The following is an 18534-nucleotide window of genomic DNA, read 5'->3' on the forward strand; positions in this document are numbered from 1 at the left end:
AAATATGTATTTATTAAAAAAACATTTTAAGTAAAATCTGAATTTAAAAAAGGATGTAGTTTTGATTTTTGAATATTTATTTTTTAAATATATATTAATTACAAAAGGATTTTAGATCAGATTTCAGGTAGAATGTAGCTTTGAGTTTTGAATGTTTAAGTTTTAAATATATATGATTTATTAAAGGATTTTAGATAAGATTTGAACGAAGAAAAATCTAGTTTAGAGTTTTGAAAAGAACAAAGATTTTGAAGATAACATATAAGTGTGGTTGTGGTTTTGGTTTGGGATAGCAAATTGTAGTTTTAAAATTGTTTATACTGATTAAAATTATTTAAATTTTAAAATGAACGGGAAGAACATGTTCACAAGGTATTAAGGCTACATGAAACTATATATATATATAAAAGATGTATACAATAGAATTTTTTTCCGAACTAAAATTTTTTCATCCGAATTTTTATCGTATCGTATCGAATTTGAATCTGAATCTGAACTCGAATTCAAACTTGGTAACTAAGCTACATACAACTCACTGAAATTCGACCTTAAGACCAAAAGTCCCCACTTCCTCACCAAAGTGATGGCAAAGGTCATTGTTTTGATCAGTTTCGTGGTGTGGCTTCACATTGTCATTCACTCCACTTACTGGTTTGTTGCAAACATTGAGTAAGACTAGGAATAATTAGTGGGAAAATGCACTCTTGCACTCCTACTCCAGCTCTAGCTCTGAAGTTCCAAAGTTAGGCTCGCCACACATGTTGGTCGCTCCTTACTCGCAGATGGGTTACTACCTTACAAGTTGTCTCATCAGCAAATGGATCTCTACATTTCACGCTATCGATCCCACTATTAACTTCGGTTAAAAGAAAGCTTCTTTAAACATTGGAAACACAATGGTCCACAACTATGTCAGGGATCTCAACACAACGATTAAATTTATCTTCAATAGCAGTTGATTCATGCAATAACCACTAACTCTGACAACAGGATGAAACGCCTCCTAAATCTATGAAACAAAATAGACAGGCTCCATAGTAGATACAAACACATCACACTATAAGAATCTAAGCCTATGATCATCCTAATCTACAACAAGAAACATTTAAGGTTCTCTCATTCTCCCGGGGCCTCCTGTGAGGGAGATAAGCCCCGAAGGGCTATGATACCGAAAAAGGAATTGGAAGAGTAGACATGATGCGCTGAATATACAAAAATTAATTCGTATATTAAGATTTAAAACCAAAATTCATCCACATATATAGTGCTTATGAGATCCAACAGATTCTAAACTAGGAGAACATTGTTGAGAGAATATCTCAACAACCCAATCTAACCAACAAATCAATCCTGCTTATATATTATTGTAAGTGTTATTTCCAAGCCTTGATAGCTACAATCTAGATTTCCAAAAATTTCCACCAAATTTTGTCAAAATTGTGTTAGAAATTTCATTTTTTGCAGAGAAAAATATCGCTTTGTTAAACTACACACCAATTTTGAACCTAAAAACTTTACAAAATAAAATTCTAAAAATCCAGTCACTCTTAACAAGATGCGAAAACAAATTTTTATTATCTAGTAAACTTAATTGTGCCAATAAAGTATTTTTATCAATATATATATATATATATATATATATAATAGAAATAAAAAAACAAAATTATCATAAATTTATTTTAATTAATCTATTAAATTTATAATAAATTTATTTAGAAAATAATAAAAAAATATATATTTATATTTTAATAATCATAAAATTATTTTATTAAAATATTAATATTAATAATATGATTAAAAAACATTCCCCCGATTGGGGTGCGAGTCGTCAGAATGGCCTCTTTGGGATCAGTGCCATGATTATTACCATGATAGGAAGGGATGGAGGGTGGTCTTGTAACAACCCTCGCACATTCGAACCGTATTGGAATGTGGAAGTGTGCATGAAGACAATAAATGTTTCAAGGGAATGTCGAAGGGACTCCTCCGCGTCAAGGTTTCATGACAGTAGATCTCAATTCTTTGGCGAAGGTATTCTTGTTCTCGTAGCTGGAATTGTTACAGGGCTCTTGGTAAGCTTGAGGTAGAACGTGAAGGAGTTCCACGCGGTCCGCCACCCTGGTGTAGACGACTCCATTCTTCCTATGGTTAATGACAACAGGTATGTTATTTTCCTAAGTCTCCCTTATATCCCTTCCCCTGTGAGCCAAGTTTAATTGATTTATCTATGGGGCAATGTTTATAATTTGATTCCTCGAGTCAGCTACAATTTCATCAATGAACTCTGGAAGGAAAATTTTGGTTTTTATGATGGGTTATCTAAATACTGTACTATTGTGTCTGCCTATTTTGCAACCTCGCTATCTCGCATGGGGATGTATTAAAGTTTTTTGGTCTAGAATTCAATTTATATCTCGTGCATGTATGATGGTTTTTTTTCCTCGTTTTCTCATTGTTTTCATTGGTTGTTAAAAATTGGGGTTGTTATATGGAATTTGCATCTACGGATAAACACATTTTCCCTAGGTGGGTAACTACACCTAGAACAACAAAAAGAAAGTAGTTTAACCTTTTCATATAGTAGATAGATGAGATGAAGAAACTTATTTATAGTCTTTCGCTTCCTTGATCCCCTTCAAATTGCTCCCGTCACTCCCACTTGAACTAAATCCGCTCAATTGGTACCTATGTCAACAGAAACATAAACAACAAACGATCAAAGCATACATGAGCTATCTACTATAAACCAATGGAATCGAAGGCATTGAAACACATAATTATCATAGATATGAACAATAATATGAGAAAAGGAATAAACACTTTATTAATGTAGAAGGAAGAGTTTCACCCAATATAGTTCAATCATGTACCACTCCTCCAACTTTAGTCCAACCCTCGCCACATCAAAAGCACACCAATCCAGTAGCATAACATTACTTGATATGAACTCAAATCTCAAACCAACAGTATTTCCTTACAATCTTCATATTCTAGCCCCATGATCACTATGATGAGTGCTCAATTTATAGGAAATGGAGGTGGTTTTGTCATAATTGAGGGTATTGAATGGCCTTCCAAACTTGGAGTTAGTTTCCATGGAGTAACGGATGAGAGCATAGGAGGTTAATGGATCCTTAGCCTATCTAATTTCGAGCTCATAGGAGGAGATAAGAGATGGAATCCTTCTATAATGATATAGAATCAAGGAATATTCCCAAAATCCTATGCAAATTTCACTCAATCTTGCCTAGCGCAGGTCAAAGAGGGCCTAAGTGCACTGTAGTGCAGACCAGAATGGGCCTGTCTACTCTGCAGGGCAGTTACCCCTGACCAAGGCTACGCTGGTGTCCTAAGGAGGCGTTTCAGCAAGGCTTCAAGTAAGGAAACTTTCATAAAATGAAGCATTCAATGTGATGACTTGTCTAGGTCATGTCACAACTGAATTAGGGTTTCATGAGCCCTAATTGTACTGATCTGAATGTCAGGAGTGATGTGCCTAAATAGACCTATAATAATTGCCCTCTAAAGCATGAAGTCAAAATGGATATGTCGAGTGATATGCTTTACGATGTGATGAGGAGGATCTGAAGCGGAAGGTGACCTGCATCGATTACAATACATAACATCATGATATTTTGAATTTTTCATGAATTGCTGAGGGAAGGAATACCCATGCTCAGCATATAAACTTTTCATTACATGTACATAGATAGTCATCTACAGATATAGACCCATGATAGGATGACCATCTGTGTAAAGCCATCGTACAGATGATTTAGTACTCTCCTGAAATCGCAGCCCGGATGGATGAAACTAGATCTGGGGTCTTCTATCTCATCCAATCGTTCGCTCAAGTACAAGTCTAACCATGTGAATATATGATTTGAAGTCAAACATGGGATACACCATCTAATTACCGGCCAATGATGTAAGCCGTTAAGAGACGCGAAAGAGATCACTGTTAATGATAATGATTCTCAAGGTACTACAGTACATTCTGCATGGTGTGAATAAATGTTTTGATGTCGAACACCATACAAAGTCTTTCGATCGAAGGCCAGTGATGTCAACTTATCTCTGGAAGTGAGAAACTTTCCATTGATGTATGAAAGCCTCAAGGTACTCCAAGGGTGTTTCTAAGTTATCTTCCTGGATAATGTGTTGATATCGACAAGAAGCGACTCGTTGTAGGAGGGCCTTGATGTATCCCCCATCAACGACATGAAACGAGTGTAATGATTTTGGAGATGGAATGTGACTGACGACATAAGGTTCAGGAATGGCGGTCATGAAAATGAAGGTTTATGAGTATTGCAAAGGATGAAGTTTACTGAGTGACTTCTTTTGAACATGTCGACGACACTGAATGAATTAGCAGCATTGACCCAAAACCAAAGTGATGGATAGTGTGATAGACCATAGGTATGATAACCATCAGCAGATAACCCAACCCAAATAGTCACAAAGATGAAGTGAAAATGTCATGTTCAAGAGCGACTTGCTACCATAAAGTGATTTATTCCTTTTCCCATTTTCCCCAATCATTGCTAACCAGTACCTCATTATTTTTTAACAAGATTGAGGAGGATAACATATGATTGTAGTATAATTCCACCCTTTGGGTGAATCCATCGCTATGCAATGTTTTAACAAGTCTAGCGAAGGTGAAACTCGGTCTTGTCATGATGGACAAGTTTGTCGTCATTTGATGTTTTAACAAGTTTAACGACAATGAGAACTCGATCCTTTTCATATTTAGAGAGTTTGAAAAGGGACAAAAAGAAAACTCCACAAGTTCTTTTTTGTAAATTTGTCTCTCAAGTCCCAAAAAGCTTAAAATGATACAAGAGAGAACCTATTGACCATTTTTTATCAACGTATTCCTTTTTCGTAAGTAATCTATCTCAGTCCGGAAAAGGGTTAAACTTGTACTGAGTAGATGTCATTTCCAATCCGTTTACGTGCTGAAAAGGACAAGTGCTCGAAAATATTTTCATATTTCGAGAGTCTAAAAAGAGCTTAAAGAGGACTCCACTTAGAGGAACGAGTGGTGTCTAGGATAGCAACTGGTTCCGGTGATGTTGGAACTTCTCAAAACATGTTGATTTATGTGAAGAGGCTAGCTAATAAAACCACTAATTGCAACTGTTCCTCAAAAAGGGTAAAACAACCACGTGAAAGCGTATGATTGGCCAAAGAGATAGTGACGATGGAAGGAGAAAAACCAAGGCTCATCTGACGAAAGAGGCTGATAGAATGACAATCACGAGGGTTAAAATGGAGATAGGTTCATTTTTACACAAGCTTGAACCATAGGGAACTATGCTTGGATTCAGTTTCATGTTTACACAAGCTTGAAACAAAAAAATATGCTTGGATTCAGTTTCATTTTTACACAAGCTTGAAACAAGAAAAAATTATGCTTGATATTGGTTTACATTCCCCCAGCATGATGAATCGATTCTAGGTGCATGCTCCCCAAGCTTCATTGCATTTGCCTAAGTAGACTACTCATGGCTATCAGGTGGATGGAATGAAGGTTCATTTACGAGATCAAGTGAAAGACTCAACTGGGATTTTACGAGATCTAATCAAAGATTCGAATTGGAACTTTGCTCTAGGGGACCTTGTTTCATTTTTTAATGAGCTTGACACAAGACAAGGAACTCTACTCAAATTCCTTGTTTCATTTTTTAACGAGCTTGAAACAAGACAAGGAACTATGCTCTGGGACTTGTTTCATTTTTTAATGAGGTTGACACAGTAAAAGAACTCTCCTCATATTCCTTGTTTAATTTTTTAAAGAGCTTGACACAAGACAAGGAACTATGCTCATACCCTTTGTTTCATTTTTTAACGAGGCTGACACAAGACCAGGAACTATCCTCATATTCCTTGTTTCATTTTTTAACGAGCTTGACACAAGGCACAGAACTATGCTCATATTCCTTGTTTCATTTTTTAACGAGCTTAACACAAGGCAAGGAACGATGCTCATGATTCCTTGATCACAACCCGTAAGAGGTCATGAATTCCAAGAGGTTCACATCAGATGGGAGAACAATGCTCTGGAAGGGATACGTATCAAGGAATCCCTTTAAGAGATTTGGTTCCAATGCCCCCAGTACATAATGCACAACATCACGGAATTGATCGTCAGTTGATGTAGGAATAGAACGGTTTGCCACATAACTGACCTGTGGCAAGGAAGATACCATTGGGACAAAAGGACCATTTAGGGAAGATGGTTGACTGGAAGCCATATTTGGACCGAGAAATGAAAGCTGGTCAACGATGACAATTTTGCCTTCATGCGGGAAACACATCACTCAAAAGAGTGTTGAAACAATAGCTCCCATGTCATAAACATAGTTGGGCCCAAGAAGTAAATTGTAATCTAAAGGGCCTGGGAATACCATCACATTGAGATAAAAAAATTTCCCTCCCAAAGTCATAGGCAAATAAGGAAGGAACCCTAATGGTTGGCTAGTTCCTCTGTTAAAATCCAACAGATTCTAGGTAACAAGTACAAGTGGCGGCGAACCGAGCGTCTGCCAAGCAGTGGAGGAAAGGAAACTGACAGATGCACCTTCATCTATAATAGTTCCAGATACAATCATATTATAAACCTGTACTATGATCTGGAAAGGCACATAAGAAGGACGACGACATCCTGCCAGTCGATTCCAATCAAAGGAAGTAACTAGACTACTTGGAGGGGGTACTGCAAGAACGGGAGAATTACCACTTTGAGTTACGAGAATAAGAGGATTTTCCTCTTGTCTTGATGGAACAACAGGGTTGCCTCCAAGCTCATTGGAATCTGAAGAAACGAAAAGAACCTAAGTGGTATCATACTCACTCTCTACGAGAAAGGTATGATTAACTGAAGGTGAAATCGGGTCAACTATTTCCTCGAACTGTGATTGGTCAGGTATAGACTCATGGGATTCACATTCAGAGAGAGTGTGTTTGACCGACGGTTTATTTGGGTCAGTCACTTCATCAACTAGTGAAGGATTAAGGGAGAGTCTCCTATAACCAAATGGAATTTGCTACGGAGAAGAAGGATGGTATCCAACACTTTTGGGGCTTCATCCAGATAGGGTCAAAGGTGAATGGGGTGATTTCCTTCACATAACCTACAGGGAAACTTAACTTTACCCTTCTTTCCATGAGCTCTACTACCACTAGTTGATGGTGTGTCACCAGCATGATCTCTAGAAGTTGATGACACAAGATGATGTGAATGAGAAGACCATTCTTCTAAGATTTGAGGAATACTAGAACAATTTCGAAGAAGATGGTCTCCCATACAAATTTTGCAACGATATCAAAGTTTGTGAGCCTTATCGGGTGATTTATCATCAGAATTTTCATTTGAAGCAATGGTTGCTTGGTTGCCCCCCTGTTGAATTTTCTTCTTCTTCTTCTTCTTCTTCCCTTTCTTCTTCTTCTTATCCACCTGGTTACTAGTGTCAATACTTTTACCAAGTGAAGAGGAAGAAGGGGAGGAAGAAACAACCGACAAAGAAGGTAAAGGGCTAATTTGTTATATGGAATTTGCATCTACGGATAAACACATTTTCCCTAGGTGGGTAGCTACACCTAGAACAACAGAAAGAAAGTAGTTTAACCTTTTCCTATAGTAGATAGATGAGATGAAGGAACTTACTTGTAGTCTTTCGCTTCCTTGATCCCCTTTGAATTTCTCCCGTCACTCCTGCTTGAGCTAAATCCCCTCAATTGGTACCTATGTCAACAAAAACAGAAACAATAAGCGATCAAAGCATACATGATCTATCTACTATAAACCAATGGAATAGAAGACATTGAATCACATAATTATCATAGATATGAACAAGAATATGAGAAAAGGAATAAACACTTTATTAATGTATAAGGAAGAGTTTCACCCAATACAGTTCGATCCTGTGCCACTCCTCCAGCTTCAGTCCAACCCTCGCCACATCAAAAGCACACCAATCCAACAACATAACATTACTTGATATGAACTCAAATCTCAAACCAACAGTATTTCCTTACAATCTTCAAATTCTAGCCCGCTGATCACTATGATGAGTGCTCAATTTATAGGAAATGGAGGTGGTTTTGTCATAAATGAGGGTATTGAATGGCCTTCCAAACTTGGAGTTAGTTTCCATGGAGAAAGGGATGAGAGGATAGGAGGTTAATGGATACTTAGTATATCCAATTTCAAGCTCATAGGAGGAGATAAGAGATGGGATCCTTCTAGAATGATCTAGAATCAAGGAATATTCCCAGAACCCTATGCAAATTTCACTCAATCTCGCCCAACGCAGGTCAAAGAGGTCGTAAGGGCACTGCAATGCATGCCATAATGGGCCTGCCTGCTCTACAGTGCAGTTACCCCTAACCAAGGCTGTACTGGTGTCCCAAGGAGGCATTTCAACAAGGCTTTAGGCCAGAAAACTTTCATAGAAGGAAGTATTCAATGTGATGACTTGTCAAGGGCATGTAACAACTGAATTAGGGTTTGATGAGCCCTAATTGTACTGATCTGAATGTCAGGAGTGATGTGCCCAAATAGACCTATAACAGGTGTCTCCTGGGTAAGGTCCCTCTTAATTTGACTTTGCATCTTACCTTAATATGGTTTGAGGAGCCTTGGGTTTATTTTTCTGTCCTTTTTTGACATGCCCAAATCACTCCTAGGGGAAATGGATGGGTATATAGCTCTAACACTCACTGATATATTTATTTATGTTGTGGTATCCTTACAGTGTGTGTACAAGGCCCTTAAGATTGTTATCCGCTTTGAGATCGAGATCTTGGCTTCCTGTCTAAGGGTTTCATATCACTGTGTTATTTGTTTATGTAGCAATATGGCTTTCCCCTCCTCTAACAAAGGTCCTCGTCCAGTGAAGGTCGTGGGCGTGGTAGAAGTGTAGGGTAGCGTCGTGGCAGTGGCCAACCCCAGCCTCGCCAAGCTAGGGGTAGGGGTTGCAAATCCACTTTGACAGTCATTTGAGACTCAGCTCAATCATTCCAGATAGGCACTTCAATGCAGGTTCGTTAGTTAATATCGAGCTAGGAAGCAAAATTAAATCAATAGGTAGTAGGTGTAGAGATAGATATGGAAGAATGGTGTGACTTGGTGTTAAACCTTAGTCACTCGAGAGGCCGAACTTCTCAATACAAGTAAACCATCTACCTTTACTGGCTAATGAAGAATATCGTGGCCAAAGCTTTGATGAACCCTCTAGCTAGCTCTTCCGAGACTGATCATGGACTATAGGAAATTCATAAGGAATTTCAACTTATTCAATTTCATATCCAACAAAAGGATGCCCGCCTTAGTCACATTAAGAAACATATTCCCTATCTACCTCAAACACAATTACCTAGTTTTAGTGCAAAGGACCCAGCTCTAGTGGACTCATCTGATGATTAATAGTTTACTTGACTTAGTTTTGGCTTTAAATTTTGTTATATATAGATGAAGAATCTGAAAACTATGTTATCTTGTTTTACTTATTTAGATTTTGAAGGGCTTAACAATATCAAGACATACATAGCTTTGCTAGACAGTCTTAAACTTCTATGTTTTTGGATGGCTTATAATGCAGTTAGGTGGCCAACATATCTGGTTTCCCTTTAGGTACTTTGAGGCCACCTAGCCATTTGAATTCTGGTTGTAAAATGCCATTTTGAAGAAAATGAATGAAAAGATCCTGCCAAGCTTACAATATATATGTATATATATATAATAAAATAACATTAAATCATTTTTAAATAATATTATATTGTCAAATTTTCACTTGCACTTATATAATTTTCATAAATAAATCCAAACTTCCTTTTTTTGTAGCACAAATAAAATTATCAAGCATATTTGCAATCCTTTTGGGAGGGATTTGAAACAATTGCAATGTGTTTTTAAAATGGATACCTTAATTTGTATATAGCAAAGAAAAAAGATGATTATCAATAGTGGGGTGCTCTATATATATTGACTAAATTCATTTAAGAGTAATTTAGCCATGGCTTAATAAGTACATTTACCAACTAATGTGAATTTTCTAATATAATTATGATTAATTTGTTTTTCTATAAAACAAAAAGATCAATGGGGTGCATTAATATGAAGTTGGTGATTGAAAAAGTGGAAATGAATTATACAATAAAACAATTACAAAAATTTCCCCAATGGGGGCGATGAATGATGGGATAGGGGTACAAGAGGGGGAATTTAATCCCATCCCATGTGGCATTTGAATGTGGATGCGTGTCGATGAAGCTTCTGCTGGTAAGAAGGGTAAGAAATTTTGAGAAGTAGTGCTAGTTATTTGTGTAGTTTGGATGGCAACTGGTCTTCACAGTTGGTTTTAGCAAATGGGAAGTGATATTCCAAACGGGATTATTGTACTAGGAGCGTAGGGTGTATATTTATCAAATCTCTATGCTTTCGTCCATTCTGTGAGGTCAAAACTAGTCTAGAATCTAGGGCTCAATGTTGGTAACTCTATCAATGAGGTGGTTCCAAGCATAAACATTTGCGACCTTATTTTTTTATGGGAAGATGTGGTTGTGGGAAGGGTTCTCATGTCAGAGTGCATGGGTTACCTAGGTTGCGGGACTGTCTTCGCATCAGCCGTGGAGATTTTATCATTTTCTTTAGAGAGGTAACAATCCATTATTTGATTTTCTTTTATGTCCATCTTTTGATTGGTGAGATCTCTGTAGTGGTTTAAGGACTATTTCGGGGTTTGGCCACGCTAGCCATAAAAGTTGGTGGAATCCCAAGTGTGGCTCACACCCCTTTTCTTTATAGTCATCTGTCTCTAGAGAAGAGGAGCAAAAGCAAACTAGGATATCATGGAATTTCATTTTTTGGGGAAGGGTTTAGAAGTCTATTGTTGGGTATGGGGGCCTATTGTAGTGAGAATTGTGGGAGTTGTTGCTAGTATGGCATTATAGAGAACAATAGTTGGTTTGATGCAACCTAGAGGTTGAAGCGTGGTTGTCTTTACATTAGAGGGAATTATGATGTTTGGTTGTCCAAGAGGGGAGTAGGTTGGTCAGTCGGCATGGTGCATTGGGTCCATGGGCAGTTCATCCTTCCTGAAAAATGGGTCTTTGGTTTGGAAATTTCATGCGGGTTGTTTGTAGTGACTAGTTGGAGCACCATGCACTACTAGCGAGGCAGGCCCAGAGAGGTACTTGTCCTTTTGGCCAAGGGGCAACACATAGAGTGAAGAAACATGATGATAGATATGGGGTAGAGAAATAGCCAACCTCCTCGCTAAGATGAGTGTACCTCCTTCTGTCCTTTAATATTTTAGAGGCCTAGATACACCAGGTTTCAACAACGGTGTAATAGTTGGCCTGCGACCAACATGATGATCACAACAAGGTAATAGCCTTTATGAATGACCTCTAGAAAAATTAGTGGCACATGATGGATCAGTTGGTCTCTCTTCATCGAGGATAGAAGAGACTCCAAGAGAGGATGAAAAAATTGGAAGATAGGATGGCTAATATGAAGGAACACGTACATGAAGCTTTTCATTCACCTCATGGAAATGGTATGGATAACCCATATCCATGTAATATTTCTAATTAAGGATGATTGTGGGTTGTATTTTGAACATTGGATATTTCTGGTTACTTTAGGAAATCTTTCTATGGTCCTTAAGTTTTATGTTGTTAATGTAAGTGTTTTTTTGTCATTACCATCTAGATAACAAGTCTGGTAGGAATGAGGCCGATGGTGTTTTGAACACAAGCTCCTCACGATGTAATACTTTTATGAATTAATAGAATATGTTGATTTACAAAAAAAAAGAGGCATACTTCCACAAAGTAGATGTGCATTCTAGAAACATGCATGCATTTTTACACTTATATTCTTAGTGCTCTTTAAATTGAAACACATCCTTGCCAACTTTTACTTTTTGGTAATGTACACAAATTCTTAAAAGTGTGTGTGCATATTTAAAAGTATGCACACACTTTCAAGAGTGCATGTGTGTTTTTTGTAAACATGCATGTGCTTTCAAGAGCATGTGTATGTTCCTATGGATATAGTCTTTGAGGGGGAGGAAAGAAGCGATGGAGAGAGAAGCATAGTTGTGTGTCGAGTAATTTTTGTTGTGAAGAAGGGGTTGAGAGAGGGATAGTGATGTAGGAGCATCATACTAGTCAAACTGATGACTAACCCTTATAGGTCAAAATATTTACTAGAGGAAGTTGGTTTCCTTAATTTTTATTTAAATTGTAATATTTTGTATTTTCTAAGTTGTAATATCTCTAGAAGGTATCTATATGGTTGGGAGGTTTTTACCAATGTCACTTAATTTCCGTCTAATTGAACAAATATGGATAAAATAGGGAAACTACTAAATTAATTAGGAAGAGGTTGAGTTCATTAGTATTTTGACACAAGAGTGTCTTTGTATGAGTTTTTCAATGTAATTAGATTATAGAGTGTGAGAAATAGAGTGAAGAGATCAAAGGAGATTGAGAAATTGGTAGTGTAATTTCAATTGCTTATCTGTAATCATTCATTCTATCTTTCAATATTGAATAAATTATCAGAGCTCTTTATATTATTTTTGGGGTCAATTGAATGATGAATGCGTTTATGAATTCTATGTTATTGTATCAAGCATTTGAATTTCATCCTTCCACACTCGATGGCTATGTTAACTAGTCATGGTTCCAAGGTGAGGTTCCAACCCTAAGCCAATCCTTTGGTAGTCAAGTTCCTTTAGAAAAGGTTCTAGTGTGAAGCTCTTTCACATATTGGGGAAACCTATAACAATTAAAACCCGATGAAGCCATATTTAACAAAAATCTCCTTTTAAAATATTTGCAAAACCTCCTTTATTAATTTTTATAAAAGAAAAACTTTATAAAAATTTCTTTATATAAAAACCCCTTTGAAAACTCCTTAATAAGTTATTTTTAAAGTCCTTTCAAAAAATATTATAAAAATACTTTTATAAAATCCCTTTGTAAACTTTATGAGCCTCTTGGAATATCTTTATAAATTACTCCACTTAACCTATAACACCTCGAAAAAATATGTCACGTCTTGTTTCCAAAAATTTAATATGTCATGTATTGTTCCAAAAGACCCACGTGATTTGTCTATGTTGTAACTTTCAATACTCGTTCAAAAATTCAAAAAGAACAACCCATGTGCCTTTGAAAAACACTTTCTTTGGCTTTTCTTATGGATGTTTTGGGTTTTTTAATACTCACGGGGCTTGCGAACCGCGACACAAAGAAACTGCAAATATTTCTTCAATTTTGTTAAACATTAAGTATGTCACAAATTGCCCACTTTTTTCACTAACAAAGTGCGAATTTCACACTTCAATTGTGAACTTGGCCTTCTTCTCATTGGCTCTGCAAGCACCATGGATTTTGTGATCCTTCCTCGACTTTGATACCAATTTGTTGGAAAGGCATAGGAGGATAGGCATAAAATAACACAAATAATTCACACATAATAAGACGAGTTGCGTCTCTTCTATTTATCACACAAACTTGATGATTACAATGATCCAAATGAGGGGTTTTTAAACCTTTTCCGACCAGAGACTCGCATTAGAGGAAATTTGATTTTAAAAAGTTAACATTAAATTTCCATGTCATAATGTGTAAACCTATCAAAATCCTTTCAAATTCTAAAGAGATACAAGTGTTACTAGGCACCAACAATTTTTTTAATGATATAATTTACCTACCTTAAGCGTGAATGGTGCCCAAGTGACCCAAAACTACATTAAATATTAAAAATAAAATTAATATCCTATATTATAAAATTTATAACATCGACAATATTTTTAATGATGAGTGAATCATGGGTTGAGTGTGTTTTTAATGATGCATAACTAATTTAAATTTTAAATTTACTTTTTTTCATTTAAATTTTATCAAATCTTTGGTAAATAAATTAATATAAATGTAAAATATATATAGACGATTATTTTGATAAAAGTGCATTTATTTGGGTAATTTAAATTTAAATTTTAGATTTATCTTTTTAATATAAATTTTATTAAATCTTGTGTTAATAAATTAATTTAAATATAAAAAATATATACGATTATTTCGATAAACGTGACATTTATTTGGGTAATTTTGATAAAAGTAAAATAATAAAAATGATATATTAAAAAATTGTTTACTTGGTATTATTTTATTAATTTCCTAATTTTTTCTTAGGTGACTATTTTTCAGTTGAAATTTCTTTTAATGCCTAAAATAACTTGGCATGCAACCACACACTAAATTCCACTATGAATTAACTCGACTCAGCTCAAATTGAATCAGTTAACTAACTCTCTAATTTTAGATAACTTTCCATGCGAGAGTAATTAGCTATTTTAACAATTTGAACTCGTGACCTCTAACCCACCTCTTAATTTTTGTGCAAGCATAATCATATCATTAAAGTTGTGTGTTTCCAAATGTGTATGTATTTGTAGATCTAAGACTCAATAATCCATGCTCATTCGAGCATTTCAACATGTCTATTCAACTATGAACAACTCATTTTCACCATCTTCTTTCCTCCTATCAAAAACATAAAAGTAACATTGGTGTGGTTTGGGATTGACATTTAATTTTTTATTCATGAACTATGTTTGGTACAAGACAAGGATGCAAAACCAAGGGGTAAAAAAATTGTTGTCGCACATATTTTTGGTGGGGACACTCAAGTCTATAATTCAATAGTTTCTCTTGCTTGCATTTGTAAATATTACGCTCTAGAAATATTGGCTTGATTTTGACAAGAATTTGAAGCATGACTATTTCTATTTGAAGTGTTAATCTCTTACTGAATTTCAAAACTTACTAGGTAGCTTGAATGGAAAATTTATTGAGATTTGCAATGAATGTACTAGAATCATTGTTAGTAAGATAGAATCCTAGTTACTAAAGCCATATTATAATTATTATTGATTGATTTTGATAAAATATAGGGAAATAAATTATAGTAAATCAATATAGTTGAAGAGCGTCTATTTACCATATAATGAAAGAGATGGGTGTGCTCTAAATTATTCATTGATTGCTCATCAAATTAGGAAAAGGAAGATCTAATTAATGGAGTGCGGGTTTACTAAGAACAAAGTAACTAATATTGTTGCATTAACATTGGTTACAAAAGTGAAGTGGTCATGGTGAACATTGATATGCTATAGATTCCTCTTAAAGAAAGTGAGGATCCATTTCGATCCCAACAAAGAAATTATGTTGTTTATTTGTAGATAGAATTAAAAAATACATTAATCTAAACACCATGTAAAGTCTTAATTTCAATGAAATGAAAATTATTGGAAGGAAAATCTAATGAAGGAAAACCTAGAGTTAGATAATTTTTATAGTATTTGAATAAAATATACACATAAATCCATTGCAAAATAAAGGGTTTGTGTGTTTCAACCTTCTACTTCCCCTCTCGAGAATTCATGCCTTCATCATTGTAAATCTCCATGGGAAACACATTGTGTGTGTCACTAATCGAAATCCACTTATGAAGTGAAAAATTCTCCAAAGGTTCTCATTTGAAATCAAGTGTTAAACCTAGCCTTGGCCATGAACTATCACATATCACATCTAACCCTCATTTAAATGCATTATTTATTAGGTTAATGTACTTTTTTTAGTGGTGGGGGAGAAAGAGTGCGTAATAGTGGCATAGGAAATGCTAGAACTACTAATGATGGAGGAAAGTAGGGAGGTCCTACACCTAGAGGTGTTATCCATTTTACTTTTAATGGAAGACAATATAATAAAAATAATATAATACTGCAAATGGAAAATTGTAGTTTCACGAAAATTTCGTTCAATTAATTAACATAACAAAACATAAGCCTTAAATACCATTCTAGCTGAATAAACAATGGTTTAAGTTTTGGGGGCTACAAGTTGTTGAAAGAACATGGATTCATGTTTATGTAACAAGCATTACATGGAAGAATATGAGCTATCTACTTAAAATGGAATATTTGAGGTTGAGGAATATCTTATTGATTTCTAAGAAATGATATGTGGTTCCTCTCATCAATTACATCTTATACTTTGAAAGTCCGTAATAAGATTTTCTAAACATCTCCCACCTATTCTTATTCTAAGAGATATATAAGAAAAATAATATAAAGGTCAAAATTTTGTAAGGGAAAAAATGGAAAGGTGAAAAAATCAAATTTATTATTCTACTACAATGAGGCTATGTAAACAAAGATATAAAATACATATGTAAACAAAATTTTAAAACAACCCTATAAAAAAATTGTAAATTCAAAAACTCTTTGATTTGGCATGGGCTAGAATGAAATTTGAAAACCCTACTTAAATTCATTAACAATACAAAATAGCTCCTTTTTTTTTATGCTTACTAGAAGAGCTTCTTAAATGACAATAATTTTATTTGTTTGCAAATACTAAACTTTGTTAAGAAGCTTCCCCACAACTAACATCTTGAAATAAAATTTCCTAACTATATGACGCAACTACCCTACAATTTATTTCTTTAGAATATCCAAATACATCTCCAATCTCTCTTAATGATCATTTAAATTTCTATTTTACATAATTAATCATAATTTGTATCAAAACCATATCCACAAGCATTCTAAATAATTTGGAGAAATGACTCATAATATTTGTATTAAATTGAGTAGATACCATGCTTAAATTCATAGAATCATCCCCATAACATGCGTAAAAAGTTGACTTTCAATAGCATGGAGATAATGTTCAACACTTATTATTGAGGTTTTGGAAATTTATGTTGTAAAATTTGTCTTGCAGTTTGTGTAACCAATATTTCTCATTACTCAAGATTAATTACATTATCATGATGGTCCAAGAAAATGAATTGGATACAACTTGAGATTAAATATGGATGGTGTCTAGAATTGGATTTGGTATGAATATTTTCTCTTCTTGATTGTTAAAAGAACAATTCCATGTTGTGTTGGCACAAGAAGAAATTGAAGGAGGATACCATGCATTCAACATAAAGAAAAATGTACAACTGGATGAACCTTTCAAAATGTGGCATGATAAAAACCATGAATAAAAATAAGTCAATTAAATAGATTACCATCGCATGTCAATGTTTAATAGAATGTAGAAAAATGTTGAATTTTTTGAAAGGAAAACTCACTTAAAAAAATTCCTTAAATATGATGAAATACACAGATATATCCTTAAATATAAATCCTCGAGGGTTAGCTCAATTGGTTGAGTCCCTGTCCTTAAAGCACCTTTTCTATTGAGAGGTCACAAGTTCAATTCTCTCGACTCCCTCAGGGTTAGGCTCTATGGTTGATCCAACAGGAAGTGATCCCTTTGAGTGGATTTACCTAGACAAATATTTTGTGGATGTAATGGTCACTGATCTCTCGAGTCCATGAACCACATAAAACAAACAAACAAACAAACAAACAAATAAATCCTTTAATATAACTAATGCAACCATATAAATTAAATCACGGGTAAACACATATAACACCTATGGGCATCAATCCATGATAAGCATCAAAACATTTACTTATGATACATCTCACATTGTTAAAATTATTAAAAAAAAAAAAAAAAATCAAATCATAAAATTTAACTAAGTTATAGCTTATTTAAATTATTTTTAATATTAATTATAAAAATAAATTGATATATAAATTCAACACATATGCATTTAACAAAACAACATCTAACAAAAATGTTTACCGTGGAGATTAACCTCCTAAGAGTGATTTGCTTGAACAAATAGTACTGAAAACATTAACAATTATTATGGGATTTATCTCTTCATTCTAACTATAATCATGTGTAACATGCATAAATCCTTCTGATAGTTGTATGATAGCTTTGTAAAAATAAAAGTGCTTATTCAAAATTTTCTACCTTTCGTTATTGTTAATGACACTAAGTAACACAACAATACTTGTCCAATGAAATAATACCATATTTAGAATTTTCTATTCTAATTATTCATGTAGAAATCTCCAACTTCTTATATAGAAGACATTCATATCTTTCTATTCTTTGTTCAACATATTGACACATAATTATAACTTTTCTTTAGTTACTATCAAAATCTTATGCATTCATGAGATTTACTATATGTAATGTTTATTGTTCAACCTCGATATAAACATCTAATGTCAAATATCACTTAGTAAAAACATGTTTCAAACTAAACATCCTGATAATAGATGCTTATCTAAACATTTGGAAATATCGTAGGAATTAGCATGCTCCTCCCAACCAAAAAATTGCAAACAAAACAATTTCCCCTCAAGCCTGAGACTTCTTTGTATCCTTGCTCCTTCCCCATGTAGACTCTAGAAATGTCCTAATGTTTCTCAATGCTTTCCCTTTGTATTTTATATACCTAGGATAATTATAGAAGTCTTTTTTGTTTTTCTCTAACCTTGCATTTCACTCCAGCTATGCTAGATATCTCTCCATCCACCTCGCATAACACTTATTTCTAGTGACATTGTCTCTTGGTGGTGATTATTC

This window comes from Pinus tabuliformis, chromosome 4_1 (genome assembly GCF_031772625.1).
Source record: "Pinus tabuliformis cultivar Carrire ecotype Pingquan chromosome 4_1, CPIR1, whole genome shotgun sequence".
In the NCBI taxonomy this organism is placed as follows: domain Eukaryota; kingdom Viridiplantae; phylum Streptophyta; class Pinopsida; order Pinales; family Pinaceae; genus Pinus; species Pinus tabuliformis.